We start from the raw sequence: 23359 nt of genomic DNA on the forward strand, positions 1-23359 counted from the left end.
ACCAGTTAAGACATGTTTATTTTACAGAAAACAAACCTGAGAGGAGCTTCTGGATGAGTTAGGTCAGAGGCACACTTTCTTAGTCTACTCTTTCCTAAATAGCCTACTCTTGAATAGTCTATTCTTTCCAGAATTCCATGCCTTTATGCACCCTGTTTCCTTGCCTCGGAGGCTGTGATGGTTGAATTGTGTCCTGCAAAATGCATATGTGAAAGACCTACGAGTGACTTAATTTGGAGAAAGGGTCTTTGCAGAGGTAATCAAGATAAAATGAAGTCAGTAGGATGTGTCCCAGTCCAATACAACTAATGTGCTTTTATAGAAAGGCAAAATCTGGACACAGAGATAGGTGCAAATTCAGGGAAAATGATGTGAAGACAGAGGGAGGATCCCTAGTGAAGATTGAAGTTCTGCTACCACAAGCCCAGGAAGGAATTAACTGCAGCCAGGAGAGATCCCTGGACCACCATATCCCTCCAGCCCTGTGCCTTCAGAGGGAGCATAGCCCTGCCACCATACTTAATCTTAGACTTCTAGATGCCAGAACTGTGAAATGATCAATTACTCTCTTTTTTTTTTCCCAAAGTCTCACTCTGTTGCCCAGGCTGGAGTGCAGTAGTGCAATCACAGCTCACTGCAGCCTCGAACTCCTGGACTCAAGTGATCCTCCCATCTCAGCTTCCTAAGTAGCTAGGACTACAGGCACACATCATCATGCCCAGCTAATTTTTTTTTTTGAGACAGAGCCTCACTCTGTCACCCGGGCTTGAGTGCAGTGGTGCAATCTCAGCTCACCACAACCTCCACCTCCCAGGTTCAAGCAATTCTCCTGCCTCAGCCTCTCCAGTAGCTAAGATTATGGGCATGTGTCACTACATCTGGCTAATTTTTCTGTTTTTAGTAGAGACAGGGTTTCACCATGTTGATCAGGCTGGCCTCAAACTCCTGACCTTAGGTGATCCACCTGCCTTAGCCTCCCAAAGTGCTAGTATTACAGGCACAAGCCAACATGCCCGGCCTCATGCCCAACTAATTTTAAAAACTTTTTTGTAGAGGTGGTATCTCACAATGTTGCCCAGGCTGGTCTCAAACTCCTAGACTCAAGGGATCCTCGCACCTCAACTTCCCAAACTGCTAGGCTTACAGGCATCAGGCACCGTGCCCAATCATGAGACAATACATTTCTGTTGTTTAAGCCACTAGTTTGTGATACTTTATTACATCCCTATGAAACAAATACCCTTTCCTTCTTATCTGGCTGGCAAACACCTATGCATCCTACAAGACCTATGTAAAATTTCATAACCTCGCAAAAACTTCCTGATATGGTTTGGTGCTGTGTCTGCACCCAAATCTCATCTCGAATTGTAATCCTCAGGTGTTGAGGGAAGGACTGGTGGGAGGCGATTAGATCATGGGGGTGGTTTCCCCCATGCTGTTCTCATAATAGTGAGTGAGTTCTCACAAGATCTGGTGGTTTAAAAGTTCTCTCTCTCCTGCCACCATGTAAGAAATACCTTACTGTCCCTTCATCTTCTGCCATGATTGACGCCTCACCAACCATGTTGAACTGTAAGTCAATTAACTCTCTTTCCTTCATAAATTACCCAGTCTCGGGTATGGCTTTATAGCAGTGTGAGAATAGGCTAATATGCTTCCCAAATTAACCACTCCCTCATCTTCTGTGTTTGGATATTTTGTTCATGCCCAGACTCCAGCACTTACATCTCTGATTTATTCCTTTCATTTTATCCCTTTTCTATCAGTTCTTGACCCCCTTGAAGGCAAGGACCACATCTGACTTACCTTCACATCCTCCATACCCTCAGCACTGAGCACAAAGTAAGTGGTTCACAAATATTTGCTAAATGAATGAAAAAACACATCTAAAATAGACCTTTCAACTTTATCAACTCAAAGCAGGAGGAGTCAACAGTGACCGCAGGAGGCTCTTTGGACAATAACTTTTCTGTCTTGGCAAAGCTCTTCAATGCTAACAAATTGACTTAATAGTGAAAATGTCTTTAATGGGGGCAATATGGCAAAAAGTAATTAACTCTCTAATTGAAATCTAGAACTTAGAAAGTAATTAATGGAAGGCCAAATTGTCCTTCACAGCAAGAGTGCTGGAATAAGCCAGCCAGCAGTGGCTCTGCAGCAGGGCTGGAGGAAGGTGTCATCTGAGAAAACCACATCACATCAGAGGGCAGGGCACGCACATCTGGACGATGAGTGTTCCCCTTAATCAAGGCGGAGATGCCATCAACCAGGCCTGGCAGGTGCCACTTTGCTCTGTAAGAAGGAACATTTTTTTTTTTAATAGGCAGAAATTTCCATCACTGTTTTGTACGGGTGCTCGGGACTTACAGGAAGGGGGAGGAGACCCTCCTTCTGAATCAATGAGCATGACGCAAGTGCCCGGCTAGTCAAGAATCACAGAGTCTTGGAATTCTGGCAAACTTCCATCATCTTGAGGTCCTGGAGTCCCACCCGACTGTAGGATTTTTCCCTGGCTTCTCACTGGCTGAAGGCTGTATGGAGGGTGTGCCTCCCCCTCGAGTCTCTGCAACCTCTCCTCCTTGCATAGAAGGAGGTAATTGTTAAGTGGGTGATCAGTGATAACATATTGCCTGGCAGCAGATGGCATCTATATTTAGAGGCCCTTCTGAGGAAGGATTAATGCCATTAAGAACACACCACAAGCCAAGAAAATGAGAATCGAGTGTTTCAAATGACTCCCAAAAATAAAAAATTTTTAAAAAGCACCTCCATTTGCCCTGTTATGGGCTTCATTGCAACACCCCCCGCCTGACCCCATGCCAAAAATAATTCATACGTTGGAGTCCTAACGCCCAGTCCTTCAGAGGGATGAGAGACCACATATCGGGTACAGTGTATACTGCTCTCAGGTGATGGATTCACCAAAATCTCAGAAATGACCACTGAAGAACTTATCCATGTAGCCAAAAACCACTTCTTTTCCAAAAACTATTGAAATTAAAATAAAAGAAAAAAAATGTGACTGTATGTGAAGATCGGGTCTTTAAAGAGATGATGAAGGTAGAAGGAGGTCATGGGGTGGGCACGAATCTAATCTGGCTGGTGTCCTTATGAGAAGAGATTAGGACAGAGACACACATAGCGGGTGACCATGGGAGGACACAGGGAGAAGACGGCCATCGATAAACCAAGGAGAGGACTTAAGGGAAACCAACCCTGCTGACACCTTGACATTGACCTTGACATTGAACCCTCCAGAAGTATGAGAAAGCCAGTGTCTGTTGTTTAAGCAGCCCAGTCTGCCATATTTTGTTATGGCAGCCAGAACACACTAATACATCCCCCTGCTCATAGGACAAGGTACCATCTCCTTAGCATGGTACACATCGCCCTTGGACAGCTGACCCCACCTACATTCTCAGGTCCCCTTCCCACTGTCAATCCCCTCGTCCAGACATGTGACCCCAAACACACCATGAGCTTTCATGCCACAGGACCTCAGTACATGACCTTCTCTCCATAGGGATCACTCTCTTCACCCTCGTAGTCCTCTTGGAAGGTCCTGTTCACCTTCCAGTCTCAATTTAAATGTCTCATCCTCAGAAAGAATCTCCCCAAACCTCTCAGCCCTCCCCACACTAGAATTCTTGTTCTATGTTCCCCTCACATTCTCCTGTTACCTCCAATCTAGCCGGAGGTCCTTGGGGGTCCAGACTGTGTCTTTCTCAGCTTTGAAGTCCCACACATAACAGTCACTCAAGAAAGGTCTGCAAAATGAGGGAATTAACACGATATCTTACAAAAGAGTCATGGAGTGAGAAAGAGGAATCCGCCAAGTGGCCAACCAGTCTCTACTGCCTGAAGAAGCCCCATAGATGTAACAAACAGAACAACTGATGCAGAAGCAAAGAAAAAGGTCTGGGCTCAGAATTAGGAATCCTGTGTTCTAGTCCTACTTACTTCTGGTGCTGATTCACCACGTGACATTGATTAAGTCACCTAATCTCTCTCTCAGTCTGAGGTTTGACCAGTTCATCTTTAGTTCTGAAAAAAAAAAAAAAACTGAGTTTGTGACTCCATAGCATTGGACAAAATAAACTAAAAAGACCTTTTGCTCTTCCACCCATATATTTATTCATGCATTAATGTATCACACATTTCTTAAGCACCTATAACTTGCCAGGAGAGTGAGAGCCTGCTTCCAGAGGAAGCAACATTTGAGCAGGATCTTGCAGAGGACTTGGAAATGAGAAAATAGCATTTCCATAGAAATTGAATTTCCCAACTTCAAAGAATCCTTCCAACTCTTACAAATTTTATGCTGTGCCATTCCAGAAACAAAAAAGTACTTCTGTTAAGCATGAGTGGGTGGGAGGAGGAGGGAGTAAGATGATTCTGGCACTGGGAACATGATGGACAAGGGTCAAGGTGGGAGAGCAATGGGGCCCTCAGGGAGCAGAGAGAGGACATGTCCTGGAAATGGGAGGTATCTGCAGTGGATGACAAAGATGACATGCCTTGGTTGTGGATGCGCTTGGAAGAGGGTTTTGTTCACCTGGAGTCTCTTCTGAATTCAGTAGCAATAAGAAGCCCACAAGTGTCAGAGGCGTGTGAACCAGAGCAACTTCATCTTGAATAGGAGTTGGGTAAAATAAGGCTGAAACCTACTCGGCTGCATTCCCAGACTGTTTAGGCCGTCTAAGTCACAGGATGATATAGGAGGTCAGCACAAGATACAGGTCATAAAGACCTTGCTGATAAAACAGATTGCAGTAAAGAAGCTGGCTAAAACCCACCAAAACCAAGATGGTGACGAGAGTGACCTCTGGTTGTCCTCACTGCTACACTCCCACCAGTGCCATGACAGTTTACAAATGCCATGGCAACATCAAGAAGTTACCCTATATGGTCTAAAAGGGGTAGGCATGAATAATCCACCCCTTATTTAGCATATTATCAAGAAATAACCATAAAAATGGGCAACCAGCACCCCTCGGGTCTGTTCTGTCTATGGAATAGCCAGTCTTCATTCCTTTACTTTCTGAATTAACTTGCTTTCCCTTTACTCTATGGACTCGCCCTGAATTCTTTCTTGCACGAGATCCAAGAACCCTCTCTTGGGGTCCGGGTCTGGGACCCTTTCAGGTAAGACACAAGGGTGTGTGTCTGAGAAGAGAAGTGACCGAGCAGATTTGCATGTTAAAAAAAATACTTGTTGACAGGTGCTTGGAAGTGGGGTGGAGATGGCGACACTAGAGGTGAGAACCAGTTAGGAAGCCCAGAAATGGCTCGGAGACCTGTGATGAACCCTGCGGCCAGCACGGGGTGGAATTGAGAGAGGGCAGTATAGGTTTGCCCAGGATTGCTCAGCTATCCAAGGCCCCAAGTCTCTATCTATATTGGAAATCATGGCATGTTGGGCCTAGTAGAAATGAAAATTTCATCAGATCTCAGATCCCCAGTAGAAATGAAAGAGCTTTAAATTCAATCATCAGTTGGAATGCATCTCTTCTCATCAACCTCAATCCATTATCCCCACCGTGCGAGTGAGTGCAAGTGCACATGTGCGCGCGCACGCGCGCGTGCGCGCACACACACACACACGCCTTTGTCTTTTCATGGGAAGCCAGCGAGTTGTGTAGCCTGTTATTTAGTTTAGAGAAGATCTCTGTGGTTTAAATTGGAGGCTTCAGACAAATTGCATTTGAAATTGAAAAGGGGTGAAGTAGCCAGATGTATCATCAATTTAGGAAGATAACTAGTGTATTCGATTGCTACCAGAGCCCATTTATCCCACTGTTACTTAAAATAAAAGAACACAAGCTGGGCAACTCTAAATTTCTCAATCTGGGCTTTTGACAGGAAACTGAAGGATTCATCCGTAGAATTCTTTATTTCTCATTAAGACCCAGGCCTTTTCTTTCCCAGTGAATGAAGATGATGTGTCTGAATCACATGCTGGACCTCATTCTTTCCTACCCTCTCAGTGGAGTCTATTGGGAAAACAGCCTGGTTAATTAGGTTTAGATGGGTTGGGGAGGCTGGGTTGGGGAAGGAGGGGAGGCCTGTGATGGACCAGAATTTCTGAGAACAGCAGGTATAGAAGAGTTCTAGGAGACACCCCTGATCTTCCTAAAAAAGGAAAATAAAATATCTGGGAATCTAAATGAAGGAAATAATGTATACAGTAGTTCATTTCCAAGACAAAGTGTCTTAAACCAGCTTAGCTCACCAAACTACAGAAGAAACAGGATATACTAGGCCCCTGCTTGGATAGGCAAGGCCTGCTTGTGGCCTCCCCCGGCTTAGCTGCCCTCACCCAAACCAAAGTTGTTCAGTCTAAGATGAAAGTTTACTAGCCCGCAAAATAGCTCACTTTGTCTGTTCTTACCAGTCTGCCCAGCTACAAAGGTCATAAATCAAAGACTTAAAGAGCCCCTGAGCTAACTAGGATTGCAATGCATTGTGGGCTGCAACAAAATGCAGCAAGATAACCCTAGAGAAAACACCTGAAGCCCCCTACCCAACAACCAACAGGTGACGTCCGGGAAGATTGTAACCCCATAGTACTCAGCCTATGAGGAACCAGGAGAGGGACCTGCACACTAGGGGATAAATTCCTTGTTGAAAGTGTGCTGGGTGTGCCTGCCTATCAGATACCCAATCTTGCAAGACTGTCATTAAAAGTCTCACGTTTGCTGTTCTCCAGGTCTCTGAGTCCATTCTTTGGGTTCAGATGGGTGAGTTTGTTTCTCACATTAAGAAATCACTGGACTCTTGGAGCTCCTTGAGCCAAGGACTGCCTCTTACTGTCCTTTAATATCTGTAAAAGCATCTTAGAAGCTGCCAAACTGTATACAGTATTATAAGGCATGCTGTACTATTACGAAAATTTAGGAAGTGACCCCTAGAATGATGGGGCCTGAATTTTGCCCAAAAGCTGAACAAAACAGGACTCCCCTCTCTGAAATGTCACCATTTAAACTTCTACTTCCATACAACCTGAATTTCGGATCTCCCCATATGTAAGATGTTGGAGTCTGAACTGTAGATTCATGCAACACCGGGCTGGAACCCTGGCTGCAACACTTAGGAACTGCATGACCTTGGCCAGGGGAAGCACCTTTCTGAGACATAAGTTCCTCCTTTGTTAATTGCAATAATAACAGCATCTCCACCCTCACACTGTTGTTTTGATAATTAAATGAGATGGTGAATGTAAAATGTTGAACATAGGTCCTACTATATATATATATATATATATATATATATATATATATATATATATATATATACTCAATAAATCATAGCTATTATTGTCTTAGCTATCTCCTTTTATGAAATTTGGAAAAACCAATTCAGAATCTCACCCTAGTCTCTAAAAAAAAAAAAAAAAAAAAAAAAAAGCTGGAGATAGTCCTGCTTTCAGTTCTAAGTGTTTAAAAATATTTCAAATGAAAGGCAGACGGGTTGGAAAGGGGGAGGGAAGACTGCGATATCTGGGAAGGGAAGACATCACAGATGGGCCATCAGGAACTTCACAGAGTGTCACATCCAGAGGTACCTGCCAGCTCACCCAGGGATGAATCTTCTATGAGGACCAGATGCTACTAATTGGCGAGGAATCCTGTGGCTGCCACCCAAAGAAGGGAACGAATTCTTTGTCACCACATGGTTGTTTTTCCCTTCCAAGTGGAATGTGTTAACTCTTTCAAATAGTAGTACCAGCTTCAGTCTCCAAAAGTGCATGTCTACATTTAAGAAATTCTTGAGAAAGATATTGAGGCATTTGTTTCATTGACTCTGATTCTCTGCCCAATAGCAGTGCTTTGTTCTATCTGGTCATTGTGTCTCTGGGCCAGCAAGAACCATGGATGAGGCCAGGCGTGATGGCTCATGCCTGTAATCCCAGCACTTTGGGAGGCTGAGGCAGGAGGATCACTTGAACCCAGGAGTGTGAGACCAGCCTGGGCAACATGGTGAGACCCCGTCTCTACAAAAAATACAAAAATTAGCTGGGTGTGGTGGCACACAGCTGTAGTCTCAGCTACTCAGGAGGCTGAGGTGGGAGGATCGCTTGAGCCAGCGAGGTTGACGCTGCAGTGAGCCAAGATTACTCCACTGCACTCCAGCCTGGGTGACAGAGTGAGGCCCTGTCTCATAAAAAATAATAATAATAAAGCACCATAAATGATACCCTATGATGGGACTTCACTTAAAGTGTTCTCGTATCAGACTCAGAACTTCACTGCCTCCACACTCTGCGCACTCTTACCCTTTTACCATTTCCTTCCAGGTCTCTCTCTTCCTTCCAAATTGTCACCTCTTTCAAAGACAAGAACAGATCTTCACCTTCTATTGGGTGCTCTCAAAGCCTAGCAAAGACCTTGATCCATGGTAGAGCTTTGCTCAACAAGCAGACCCATGATGACTCAGGCCCCAAATACATGCTCAGCATCTTCTGTTCCCTCAATTCCCAGACCTCAGATTAGCACCATCTGCTCCCATCTCCTCAAATTCCTCTCCATCTCTTGAAGCCATCATAGGCTCCCACACATCCACATCCTCTTACATGTTTTTCTTTCCATCTAGAGTCCTCTCCAGGATTGCACCAGACCCCATAAAAGGAGGCGATTTAGAGCAGGGGCTGTCAAAACTCTAGCCTGTGACAACGGCCCACTGCCTGCTTTTGTAAATAACATTTTACTGGAATACATCGATGTCCATTTGTTTATGCATTGCAATGGCGGCTTCAGCACTATTATGACAGGGTTGAGGAGTTACTGCAAAGATTTGATAGCCTGCCAAGCATAAAACATTCTCTTCCTGGCCCTTTGCAAAAAAAGTTACTAACCTCTGTTTTAAAGGCAAAAGCACAGCCTGAAGAGTGAGACAGACTTGAATTCGCGTTGTTTTTTGGCTTTTGTTTTGTTTTTATTTTTATTTTTTATTGATACATAATATTTGGACATATTTATGGGGCATGTGTAGTATTTTTTCACATGCATAGAATGTGTGATGATCAAGTCAGGGTATTTATGATATCTATAACCTCAAGTATTTATCATTTCTATGTATTGGGAATATTTCCAGTCCTCTCTTCTAGCTATTTTGAAATATACGGTGCATTGTGGTTAACGATAACCACCCTACTCTGCTATTGAACATTAAAACTTATTCCTGGCCAGGTGCAGTGGCTCACGCCACTGTGCTGTAATCTCAGCACTTTGGGAGGCCGAGGCGGGCGGATCATAAGGTCAGGAGTTTGAGACCACCCTGGCCAATATGGTGAAACCCCGTCTCTACTAAAAAATACAAAAATTAGCCAGGCGTGATGGCGGGTGCCTGTTGTCCCAGCTACTCAGGAGGCTGAGGCAGGAGAATCGCTTGAACCTGGGAGGCAGAGGTTACAGTGAGCTGACATAGCACCACTGCACTCCAGCCTGGGCAACAGAGCAAGACTCTCAAAAAAAAAAAAAAAAACACATTCCTTCTACCTAACTGTATTTTTGTCCCCATTAATGAGCCTCTCATCCACTACCTTCCACCCTTCCCAGCCTCTGGTAACTGTCATTCTACTCTCTATTGTCCTGAGATCAAATTTTTTAGCTCCCACATATGAGTGAGAACATGCAGTATTTGTCTTTCTGTGCCTGGCTTATTTCACTTAACATAATGACCTCCAGTTCCACCCATGCTGAATTCTGGCTGTACAATGATCATTAAGTAGCCATGGGAAAGTTTCTTTACTCCTCTGAATTGCTGAGGGGGTTTTCCTCTCCAAAAAGGAGATACTAAAACCTATTTTAGACAAGGTGATTGTAAAGGCAGAATCAAATATACAAAAAATATCCTAGAGGCCAGGTGTGCTGGTTGATGCTCGCAATACCAGTGCTTTGGGAGATCAAGGCAGGAGAAGTATTTGAGCCCAGGAGTTTGAGAGCAATCTGGACAGCATAGCCAGGCCCTTTCTCTTAAAAAATTTTTTTAATTTACCCAGGTGTGATGGTGTCTACCTATAGCCCCAGCTATTTAAAAGGCTGAGGGGGGTGGATCGCTTGAGCTCAGGATTTTGAGGCTGCAGTGAGCTAGGATCGTGCCACTATACTTCAGCCTGGACAACAGAGTTAGACCCTGCCTCTAAAATTAAAAATAAAGAAAAATATCCTAGTGCCCGTAGCCTGCAAATAGGATAGAAGCTCAAGAAATATTTCTTTTTTCTTCCTTTTTCTCTGTCCTCTTCTTTATTCACTTTCCTTTTTTGCCTCCAAGTTTCTTGGAAATCCACCAGTGTTAGGCTATATTATGGGACCCAGTTCTTCACACTTCCTTATTCATATCCACGGTCTTTGCCATGTAATTTTGCACGTCCCCTCAGGAAAATGGCAGAGCACACTTCCCTATCCCTTGACTTTGGGTTCGACCACATGACTTGCTTTGGCTCAACAGAATGAGGTGGAAGTGGTAGGGTCCCAGGTCCAAGCCTAGGCTTTAAGAGGTCTCAGAAATTCCCATGTGCCCTCTTGTGTCTTTGTCATCACCATAAGAGCACACTGTAGACCAACCTGCTGATCCATAAAAAAGACACACCTTACTTGAATCCAGCCTCGATCAGCCAGTCCCCAACCACCCCCAGGGAGCCTAACTGAGCCCAGCCAAGATCAGTCCATGTCAGCCAACCCCAAGCAGATCCACAGGTCTACGAGAATAAATTTTGATTTAATGAGAGGCTCTGGGTGGCCTGTTACTCAGCAATTCTGTGTCAAAAACTAGCTGGTACACATCACTCATTCTTCAAGATACAACTAAAGTACCACTTCATTTGGGTTAAAATCCAAGCTTTCCCACTTCCTAGCTATGTTGCTTTGGGCAAGTGAATTAGCCTCAGTTTACTTCTCTCCAGAATGGAGATAATAACACCATAGTTATTGTTCTGAGACTTAGGGAAGATGACCATGGTAGATATTCAATAACTTTGTTTCCGGCCGGGCTCAGTGGCTCAGGTGTGTAATCCCAGCACTTCGGGAGGCTGAGGCAGGTGGATCACTTGAGATCAGGAGTTTCAGACCAGCTTGGCCAACATGGCAAAACACTGTCTCTACTAAAAACATGAAAATTAGCCGGACGTGGTGGCCCATGCCTGTAATTCCAGCTATTCAGGAGACTGATGCAGGAGAATTGCTTGAACCCAGGAGGCGGAGGTTGCAGTGAGCTGAGATCGCACCATCGCACTCCAGCCTGGGCTATAGAGCAAGACTCTGTCTCAATTTAAGAAGCAATCATAGTAATAACTGTTTATTTCCTTTTCCTCATACTCCAGGAAGCCTTTCCAGAAATGCTGGGACAGAAGCAGTCACCTCTTTGTACACGATATTTCTTGCCTCACTCTGTGCATACCACTTACTTCCAGGTCTGCTCCTGTCACTAGTCTGTGCAGGGATTCCCAAAAAGCGGTATCCATCAGAATCACCTGGACCCAATTTTAAGCACACCAGTGAACAATCTTTGCTCTCATCCTGTTAAATATTTATGTTTGTGAATAGATCAATAGATAGTTAGATGGATGTGTTACCAGAAAGGGGTCCTGATCCAGACTCCAAGAGAGGGTTCTTGGATCTCCCACAAGAAATAATTCAGGGCGAGTCCACAGTGCAAAGCAAAGCAAAAGTGGTGAAAGAACAAAGAGCTACTCTACAGACAGAGTAGCGTTCCCAAAAGTAAGAGGAGGAACGTGTCCACCCTAGGTACAATACTTGTTTATATATAGGATAAAAATAGATGATGGGTAGATGTGCTCTGCTACAAGGGTTTGTGATAAAGGATTAATTTTCTTAATGACTATATTTTGCAAGAATCGATATTATCTTTAAAGCAAAATTAGGAATGCGTCTGTCCTCAAGATATCGGGACATCAGGACACTCCTAAGTCTGGGTCTGTTTAGTCAACATTAACAATCTGTTCTCTTAACCATAAACATCTAGAGGCTAGGAATGCCTGACTTTCTGGGAATGGAGCCCAGCAGGTCCCAGCCTCATTTTCCTAGCCCTCACTCAAGATGGAGTCACTCTGGTTCGAATATCTCTAACATATTCATAGATAGGTAGATAGATAGAGAGAGAGAGAGATAAAGAGAGAGATGATAGACAGATAGATAGATCATAGATAAAGAGATAAAGAGAGATAACAGATAGATGGATAGATCATAGATAGATAGATACATAAAGAGATAAAGAGAGAAAAATGATAGATAAAGAGATAGGAAAGATGAGAGATAGATAAAGAGATAAAGAGAGAGAGATGATAGATACATAAAGAGATAGACAATAGACAGATTGATTGATTGATTGATGTCTCTGCCTACAGAGTCATTTCCCAGCCTCAGAATATAGGTGCAGCCATGTGACCATGTCTGGACAACAGGATGTCAGAAGTGATGGAAGTGATAGCCACCATGTCCAGTCTTGGCACTTGAAAACCTTACTCAGCATTCTCCACCTGTCACTGTGATTATGAAGACCATGAATCCCAGATGGCATAGCTACCTGGATCCCCAACAAGGCAGAGACATGCCCTGGAGAAGTGCAAGACCCGCATCAGATGACATCAAGAGCAGAAATAAACATTAATTCTGTTGAGCCACTGAGATTGCAGGGCTTGTTTGTTACTGCAGCATGACATAGCCTCTCTTGTATAAGGCAGCTCCCAATCACAGCAAAAACGGACCCACAAATTCAGCTCAATTCCACTTTCTAGGTACTCCATTCCCTGAACATTGATATTGAATCAGTTATTTCACAAGTCATAGTAATGGGCACATGGTTCACAAAAGAAAATGTTACAGCACAACAAAAGGGAAAAGATAAGCAAATATCTACAATAGACAACAAAGTAGAATAACTGCCCTAAGGGAGAGACAAAGGTGCTATTAGCGGACTTCTGGCAATGGTATGGACTAGACTGAGCAAAACCTAACCACTGTAAAATGCCTAAAATGTTGGATAAAAGAAGAAAAATCTTCAATGCATAGTCTAGAAGTCCAGAAAGTAAACAAAATCTCTCAAAACCAGACAATGAGGCCAGGTGCAGTGGCTCACGCTTGTAACCCCAGCACTTTGGGAGGCCAAGGCAAGCAGATCACTCGAGTTTGAGGAGTTCGAGACCAGCCTGGCCAACATGGCAAAACCCCATCTCTACTAAACATACAGAAATTTAGCTGGGTATGGTGGCGCATACCTGTAGTCCCAGCTACTTGGGAAATTGAGACATCAACCCACATCTCAATGAATGAGTCATTCGTTGAGACATGAATTGCTTGAACCCAAGAAGCAGAGGATGCAGTGAGCCAAGATCACACCATTGCACTCCAGCCTGGGCAATAGAGCAAGATGCTGTCTCAAAAAAAAAAAAAAAATTAGCCAGGCATGGTGGCGCATGCCTGTAATCCTAGCTACTCAGGAAGCTGAGACAGGAGAATCGCTTGAACCCAGGAGGCAAAGGTTGCAGTGAGCCGAGATCACACCACTGCACTCCAGCCTGGGTAAGAGAGTGAGACCCCATCTCAAAAAAAAGAAAAGAAAAGAAAAGAAAAGAAACAGCTAAAGAAATAATCAGCACATTGGAAGGTAAATTTGAACACATTACCAAAATGTTGCCTAGAGAAGCTAAAATGTGGCTAAAATGACAGGGGATAAAGCCCTAAAAGACAGACTGAGCTTGGTTGGAAAAGGAGTCTGAACTCACTTGATGGCAATGGGAAGGCATTGAACATCCCAGTAAGAAGACATAGTGATCAGAGCTGGGCTTTAGGAAGACAGAGGTGGCATGAATGGAAATGCAGAGTTGCATGAATGGAAATGCAGAGATTTACATGAATGGAAATGCAAGGAGACCCCAACCACTTACCTTGGGTGTTTCTGACAAGCACACAGAGAGAAAACAGAATGTCCCAGACTAGAATCAAGTAGCAGACAGAGGTTTCCATGAGAAAGTGCCCCAGATCAAATGGAGCATTTTATTTCCAGAGCATAAAGGGAGGGTTGATGAGAGGCTGGACTTCTGCATCCTTCCTGGATAGCAAAGTCTTCCGCCACTCTGAGCAAGGGCTTCTGTATGGTACTCTCACCCTATTGAGTTCTCTTTCCTTCTTTTTTAAAATTTAATTGATGCATGATAGATGTACACAGTTTCAGGGTGCACAGGATAACTTAATGCATTCATATAATTTGTAAAGATCAAATCAGTACATTGTGATATCCATCATTGTGTTAGTCTGTTTTTATGCTGCTAATAAAGGCATACCCGAGACTGGGTAACTTATAAAGGAAAGAAATTTAATTGACTCACAGTCCCATGTGGTTGGGGAAGCCTCACAATTATGGTGGAAGACAAGGAGGAGCAAAGTCACATCTTACATGGTGGCAAGCAAGAGAGCTTGTACATGGGAACTCCCATTTATAAAACCATGAGATCTTGTGAGATTTATTCACTATCATGAGAACAGTGCAGAGGAAAGACCCACCCCCATGATTCAATTATCTCCCACCAGTTCCCTCTCACAGCACATGGGAATTATGTGAGCTACAATTCAAGATGAGATTTGGGCGGGGACACAGCCAAACCATATCAATCACCTTAAATATTTGTCCTTTCTTTATGGTAGAAACATTCAAATTATTCTTTTCTGGCTATTTTGAAATGTACAACACATTATTGTAAACTACAGTCACCCTACTGATCTATCAAACACTAGATCTTATTTTTCTCTATCAATCCATATATTTGTACCCATTAATCAATTTCTCCTCATTCTCCCTTCTATTAGTAAGGCTCTGTCAGTGTCTTCAATGAGGAATTTTCTAAACATGCAGAATGTGCTATAGGAATATCATACCCATGGCAATCCCAGGAGACAAGGAGGAGGTTCAATACAGGAACCGAGTGTGAGGGTTGAAAACAAAGTGCCCAGAAATGGGCCAGAGGCCTAGAGTAGTGTCCCTAGTGGTAGTAGGAGTATCCCCTGTAGCGGAAGAAAATCAGAAAGGTGGCAGCAGTATCTGGAGGATGGCCCCATCCATAAGAAGGAAGAGCTCACTCACAAGTTGTGAGGTGCACAGAGCCACAGAGAGAGGTCAGCGCCTGCCCTTGGTCAACCACTGTCTTTGGTCCAGAGCAACAGGGATGTGGGCTGCTCCAACGGGCGCTGGTCTGTTCATCCTCCCCTGTAGCACCAAAAACAGGGGGGGATAGAGAAATGCAGCCCACAACAACTCAGTGGAAATGAATGAATATCAACAAACTCACTTTTTTTGACTTTGGGTAGAACATAAACTTGGAACTGTAAAAGAAATAAGGTTAGCGAATGATGAGAATGAATTAGCCAAACTCTTTCAAACTGAAAGGAGAGAGAAAAAGATATTTGAGTTCCAAAGTGGCTAAGATCTAGAGTAAATAGTCAGCTTCACAAAATTAGCCCTTTCAGTTTTAATCTTTTGTGCTTTAATCATTCTCAGCCGTGGACACAGTTCTTACCATGAAGACAAGGGCTCAGAATGAACACAAGGATAATGAATGTGAAATACTATTATATTTAATACTATAATATCATTAATGCAACTGTAGTCAGAGATCAAAGACTTTTCAAATTAATTATTTCTTGTTCCAACACACACCATGAAATGGGCTTTCTAAATCAGAATGACATATCCCAACCTTTTCTCTATTAAGATAATTCTATTTTATTTCTTGGATCTTTGCAGCCTAAGCCAGTTTTATAAATATTTAAGAGAAAAATTAGGAGGAAAAATACTGGATAATGCATGAATAGCAATCAGTTGACTGATATAGAGCTACACTGAGAACCAGCTTTAGAATCTTCCTGCCTTTAGTACACAAATTCTGCACATCTTTTGCAGGAGGATTAGCAACCTTGTAAGTGCACTGAGAACCTCTACGTTCTTTTTGATATGCATTTTCCATTTTATTGCCAGGTTAAGGAGAGAAAGTCGCTGCCTGAAATATGCTCATTAAGTTCCCTCCAAATTGAGTCTTTATGGTCAGCAGTAAAAATTAGGTGAAATGTTGATAACTTGCCTATTAATGGTCTCTCCAGGGTGGGCCCCTGATTGCTTGAGTGGCTAATCATCTGCAGAAACTACTTTCAACCTCCGTTTTGGCCTCCAAAGAAATCTCTAAGAATGCACGAGGATAGAGTTCCTTGAAAATATCTGAGGCACTCATTACCTGTCCACACAAAGCAACCCATGTGGTGTGGCAGGGGGTCGATTCCATTATGAGAGTGACATCCACCTTAGTGGCTTGTAGAGCATTTTATATGAGTGCATTTGCTGAATTCCAGGAAGACACCATCAGCCTCCCGCACCAAGGTATTTCTGCTGTCCGTGTGGTTGGACAGCTTCTTCAAGGGAAATACTTTCTGTGAAATGCCTCCCCAGTTGATGCTTCACAGTTGACTAATTGCCAGGATAATTGGTTCTAACCGTTTACCGTCTGAAAGCATCACTCTTGACTTGATCATTTAATTCTCAAAATGCCTTTGACTGATGGGAAAGTGTGCATTTTACTTGCAAAGCTGATTGCAAATTATTTTCTGATTGCGAATTTATTTTGTTTGTGACAAAATGTTTCCCACTAATTGCTAAAATAATCTTGTAGGAACTTGCCACTGAACATCTCATTTATTAACCCACTGTAGTTTCTTCCTAATCCTTGTTTTCATCTTTTTATTTATTTTAAACACCTATTTACAGGATCATTAATCCTCATCAATATTATCTGGAACCCTCAAGCTGTTTCTGCAAAACCCTACCAGAGCAGTTTCTGCGAAAGAAAACCACACAGTCAGTGAAACTCAGCCCTAAACTCTCTGCCCTACTCCCTAGCCTTTCTTCTGGGAGATGAGGGGCAAAGAGAAAAACCCTGACGATAGCCAATGGAAAGCAATAGAAGTGAATCTTGTTGGCCAATAGAGAAATATACATTCTTCATTTGCCTCTGGCCAGCCAGATAATTAAAATTTTCCAGGAGCAGGGGCTCATACCCGTAATCCCAGCACTTTGGGAGTCTGAGGCGGGCGGATCACAAGGTCAGGAGATCGAGACCATCCTGACTAACATGGTGAAACCCCAACTCTACTAAAAATACAAAAAAATTAGCCAGGCGAGGTGGCAGGTGTCTATAGTCCCAGCTACTTGGGAGGCTGAGGCAGGAGAATGTTGTGAACCCGGGAGGTGAAGCTTGCAGGGAGCGGAGATCACGCCACTGCACTCCAGCCTGGGCAACAGAGCGAGACTCCATCTCAAAAAAAAAAAAAAAAATTCCAGATTCTCTTCTTTGAACAGCCACAGGTAGACAGAACAGTAAGACACTGTTTAGAAAATATTCATAGCCTGGGAAACATAGCAGGACCCCATCTCTACAAAAAATACAAATATTAGCCACACATGGTAGTGTGCGCCTGGGGTCCCAGCTACGTAGGAGGCTGACGCAGCAGGATTGCCTGAGCCCAAGAGTTCAAGGTTACAACAAACTATGATTGTGCCACTGCACTCCAGCCTGGGAAACAGAGTGAGATCCTGTTGAAAGACAGAAGAAAAGAGAGAAAAAGGAAAGAAACAGAGAGAAAGAAAAGAAAGAGAGAGAGAGAAAGAAAAAGAAAGAAGAGAGAAAGAAAAGAAAGAAAGAAAGAGGAAGGAAGGAAGGAAGGAAAGAAGGAGAGAGAGAGGAAGGAAGGAGAGAGGGAAGGAGGAAGGAAGGAAGGAAAGAAGGAAAATATTCATAAAATTTCAACAATATTCTCATCTGGATAGCATGCTTTAAAGATATTTGGACCTAATATTAAGCAGGAAGAAGATAAATTTGGACTTATCAGACCAGAAAGCATGAGTGACAACAGTGCCTGTTGCACTTTTGGCTGACAAAAGTGAACCTGTTACAGCTCACTCATTATACAAGTGAGGAAACTGAGGCACGGAGCAATCGAGTTAGAACTGGGATTGGTGAAGAGAAGCCCACTGCAGTGCCGTTATTTGGATTCAGGCTCTATCCTCAAGGTTTTCTTTGGATTATTGTGCATTTGAGATGGAAGGAAGTAGTATTGCACATAGATTTCATTTTTCTAGGAGCTCATGCCCAATTACAGAAAATAATTGACTTTCCCTAAATGCCCACAGTGGAAATGACAACGTTTTATTTCTTTAAATGCTGCTGAGGGTTAAAGCACATCATGCTGGAACCCAAAGACCAATCTTGTAGGCTCTCTTTTATGGACAGATTATGACAAATGTCACTCTATGCCAAGCACCAGAGAACCTTTTCAAACACTGCCTGTCTTCAACTCAAAGCTCGGCAGACAGAAGGCACTCAGATTTTTGGTTGAATAAATGACTGCATGACAGTTTCTCTGGGCTTTGTTATGAGGCAGTAATTCTCAAGAAAGGACTTTAATCTGACTCTAATTTTTCCAGCTCTGCTTGGCCAAAGTTCATGTCAAGTTGACCTTAATTCATTCACCTTCTTGGATATGCTTCAAGCTCAGCTACATTAATCCTTCCTTCCTGGTGGGCTCCTGCACTCATTGCAAACCCCTTTTTCTGGATCTGGCAGGGAATTGCCTATAATTACCCTTAATGTACTCCTGGAGCAAAGATATGCATGTTAAGAGCCAAAATAGAAGGTTAACTACAAACTGTGCAGTAATGCAATTACCTCTCAATTATCCCTTTCAACGCTTAGGGAATGAATAGGAGACATTACGCCCAAACGTGCAGTAGAGTCCCTGGTTATTGGAGGCGCGGTGGAGGTAGGGAGAGGCAGAAAAATAAGTAAGGCTGCTTTGGGTAGAGAATGCCAGGGAAGGCTGATGACTCCTTACCGGAATTACTCCTGTTGATATCGGAATTTCTTTCCAATTCTGATTGCTGTACTCTGCAGAAGGTGGGCTGGATTAGTGAGTATCCCATGTCTATTTGATTAAGACCTTCTACTCAGCAATGGCTTTCTGCAGAATTCTCTGTATAAAGGGGTGCATTGCCCCCCACCACACACACAGAAATACATATCTGGGGTTAGCGAAGACTTTTCAGACAAGCAGGTCAGCAGACATTGGGCCAGTCGTTAACTTTTGGCTGCGACACATGGGGTGCTATCCTACAAAACCTGGACAGGATAGGCACCCTATTTATCCCACCCATTTGCAGAGGGTCCTGCAAAACAAGAGAGACTGGAAAAAGGTGTTTAATCAAAGCAGACTAATTTTGAAGCCCAGAGGAAAGACTGCAGTGCAAAGACAGATGGGGCAAGCACTTAGAACTAAGCCTATCTAAGCCAGGCACGGTGGCTCATGCCTGTAATCCCAGCACTTTTGGAGGCCAAGGCTGGTGGATCACAAGGTCAGGAGTTCGAGACCAGCCTGAAAAACACGATGAAACCCCGTCTCTAGTAAAAATACAAAAATTGGCCAGGTGTGGTGGCGCATGCCTGTAATCCCAGCTGCTCAGGAGGCTGAGGCAGGAGAATTGCATGAACCCAGGAGGCAGAGGTTGCAGTGAACCAAGATCACACCACTGCACTCCAGCGTGGCTAACAGAGCAAGACTCTGTCTAAAAAAAATAAAAATAAAAAAAGAACTAAGCCCATCCAGGGAATGCTGGCATTCCGCTTGGGCCAGAGCATGATACAGGAGCTTGGAGATAACTTAAAGAGACAATAAGAGTCAGGGATTTGAGGCCATCTGTGTGCCAGCTTCACAAGCATTCATTCACATCTGCTGATGCCACACATGAGGTCGCTCTTTATCAAGCAGGACTTTATCAGCTGCTGTGAGCAAACCGGTATCCAAGACATCACCCTCACTTCTTCAATTCCCTCTTGTTCTTTTTCATCCAATTAGCAGACTGCTTTTAATCTAAATTATATCTTCTGTGATCACATTGGTTGATGTGGTTATCTATTGCTGTGTAACAAACCATCCCAAAACTTAGGGGCTTCTAACAGCAACTCTTTAGTTTATCTCATGGTTCTGAGGATTGACTGGGAGCAGAGCTGGTTGTGTCTCTCTCAGAGTGTCCATGTAATTGCAGTTGAACATCAGCTGGGAGTGCCGTCATCCATAAGCTGTCCTGAACATCGTATCTAAGGTGATCTGTTCATGTGGCTATTGATTGGGAGCTCAGCCTGGACTGTGGACCAGGGTATCTATATGTGACCTCTCCATTAGCTTGGGCTTATCCCAGCCTCACAGCTAGGTTCTGAGAGGCAATGTTCCAAAATAAACATTCCAAGAGGCCCAGGCAGAAGCCACACCATTTGACCTAGCCACAGAAATCCCAAAACATTGCTTTTGCCACATTCTATTGGTCCAACAAACCACTTAAGGCCAGCCCAGATTCAAGAGGAGGATAATTACACTCTAGCTCTTGCTGTAAGGAGCACCATCTGTATATAGAGAAGGAAAGACTTGGTGGTGGCAATCTTCAGCCATAGCAAAATCCAAAATCATAGTGCCTTTAACACAATGGAAGTTGATTTCTCATGTAAAATTTGTCCAGTGGGAGAAAGCGCTGGGCAGATTTTTATGAGCCCTGCTTCACAAAGTCCCCAAGGATCTTGGATCCTTTTATTAAATTGGTGCAAAAGTAATTGCTGTTTTTGCCATTAAAAGTAACAGCAAAAAAACTTCAGTTACTTTTGCACCAACCTAATAGTTCAACCCTCAGCCATCTCTAGGGCACGACCCTCATCCTCAAGGTCATAGACAGCAGCACCTGCATGCCAAGCAGAAAGATGGAGAAGGAGGTAAAGAAAAGGAGTCAAGGTCTAATGCCAGCTTCTGTTACAGCAAGTTCCTATAACCTGTCATGCAACACTTGTGCTTGCATCCCATTGGCCAGAACCTAGTCACATGGTCAGACCCAGTTGCAAGGGAAGCTGGGAAAAGTAACCTTTATTCTGAGCCGCCATGTTCCAGGTGAAAGTTCAGGGGCTTGTGTTCTAAAGGAAGCAAGAAATATTGACTGTAACAGGTCCATTCGCTCTCTTTGGATAAATCCACCTCTTTCTAAGTAATCATGAAAATCACACATTTGATTTTTCCCCTAATATTCTGATACAGTTCTGGAGGGAACTCCTCCCACTTCCTTGAGAATCTCTGCCCCTCCCGTATCCCTATCCAAGACGTTTTGGTCGAACTTAACTACCCATAGTTTCTTTTAAGAAAGTAATAGGTATTTTGCGTTACCAACTATAAAATTATATCGTAATATCTAATGTGCCTTTCAACTGTTTCTTCCCTCTCAGATATTCTTATGAACCTGGCCACTGCTTCCAATACACACACAGTCCTGATTGAAAGGCATTTCTTTAGGCCAAATATAGCAACAGATTTCCATCTGACTGCCAACTCAGATGGGAAGTGGCTGCCTGGATGGTGAGACTACTGCATCTGGACTCAAAGAAGGCCTTTGGGTTCCTGGGTGACATCCAGTTCCTCCCACTAGAAGAGAATGTCTATGACGAACAGTCATTAATGGGGCTGGGGCCATAACATTCTACTTCACAACTGTTCCTCCCTGTCCCATATCAACCCAAGTGTACCAAGTCCTATTGGTATTGTGCATTCAACTTCTGACCAGTTCCTTTGGGGTCAGCCCCACAGCCAAGTCAGGTTCCCAGATTCCCAGTCCATACCCTGCCCGATTTCCAAGCTTCTTCCTCTTCATTTCCTCCTAAGAAGCTAAGTTCCCAACATGCCTTGCAATGCAGCACTCAGGAGGAATGGTCCCTAAGGGCTAGGTTTTATGAAAATAATGATTCAAATAGAAATCCTGGCCAGGCACAGTGGCCCACGCCTGTAATCCCAACACTCTGGGAGGCCTAGGCAGGCGGATCACCTGAGGTCAGGAGTTCAAGACCAGCCTGGCCAAAATGGTGAAACCCCGTCTCTACTAAAAATACAAAAATTAACCGGGTATGGTGGTGTACGCTTGTAGTCCCAGCTACTCAGGAAGCGAGGCTGAGGCACAAGAATCACTTAAACCCAGGAGGCAGGGGTTGCAGTGAGCCAAGATCGTGCCACTGCCTGGGCAACAAAGCAAAACTCTGTCTCAAAAAAAAAAAAAACAATAGGAATCCTGAAAAGAGTTATCAGTGCAACTGAGACTTCTCAACTCCCATCAGAGGGGAAGGCAGATTATGGGTGGGGAGTAAAGTGATTACCCAAAGAGATCAGTAATTGACAGACAGGGAGTGTGACTGGATCCAAAGGAGAATGCTAGAGAAGTTATATCAATTGTCAGAGGCCGCAAATAGAAGACAAAACCTGTAAGTTAGAAGCCAGGTAAATGCCAGACTGATGGGAGGTGAGGAGCAAAGGTGGGAGTTGACACTAGGTGATCACTCCTGATGTGGACGGGACTAGGGCATCTGAAATGTCCTCCCCTGTGGCACTGAGCATGGAACAAGGGGATGTTCACCCTTGTCAAAGGGCAGGGATCAGGACAGACTCTGTATTCCACCAGGGCCTGACTGGGAAGCAGAAGAGAAGAGTTTATTCCAAATGAGCCTCCACTAACTTTGAAGAGCGGAGACAGCCGGCAGCCGCGTTCCCACTTGAGATGGAAAGCTGCCCGGGCAGCGTCGAGTGCTTTTTCCAAGTGCAGCCACGGGAAGCCACGGCTGCGGCTGTAACAAAGCCAGCCGTGCCCCTAGATAAGCCTTTTATAAGGCCGGTTGCTCCATTTTTGTTTCACATAATTTATTGCTCAGTACATATCGATAATACAATTGTCAGCCCAGCAGACATGTTCCATTTTAATAGTTCGCATGAGATACATTATTGATCCTATGCCACTAAATAAAAAACTCGTTTGTCAGGGGAACACAAAATGGCTTTTAATGGACACAGCCAAACACCTGCTACTAGTTAGGGAAGAAAAATAACCACCCTGCCACAAGGACATTTGGAAGCTGCCCTGAAATGCTTTGGTTTAGGGATTAGCAGGTCTCTTGGAAAACAGGGGGGTGTCTGATCCAAATATCCTAAGGCTGAGATTCTCATTGATGGTAGAAAAAGCTGACATTGGCCAGAGATCTACTGTGTGCCAGGCATTTTTATTTTCTATAACTTTTTTTTTTTTTTGAGATGGAGTCTCACTCTATCACCCAAGCTGGAGTGCAGTGGCATGATATCAGTTCACTGCAACCTCCACCTCCTGGGTTCAAGTGATTCTCATGCCTCAGCCTCCTGAGTAGTTGGGACCACAGGCACCTGTCACCACACCTGGCTAATTTTTGTATTTTTTAGTAGAGACAGGTTTTTACCATGTTGGCCAGGCTGGTCTTGAA

This window comes from Pan paniscus, chromosome 6 (genome assembly GCF_029289425.2).
Source record: "Pan paniscus chromosome 6, NHGRI_mPanPan1-v2.0_pri, whole genome shotgun sequence".
In the NCBI taxonomy this organism is placed as follows: Eukaryota; Metazoa; Chordata; class Mammalia; order Primates; family Hominidae; genus Pan; species Pan paniscus.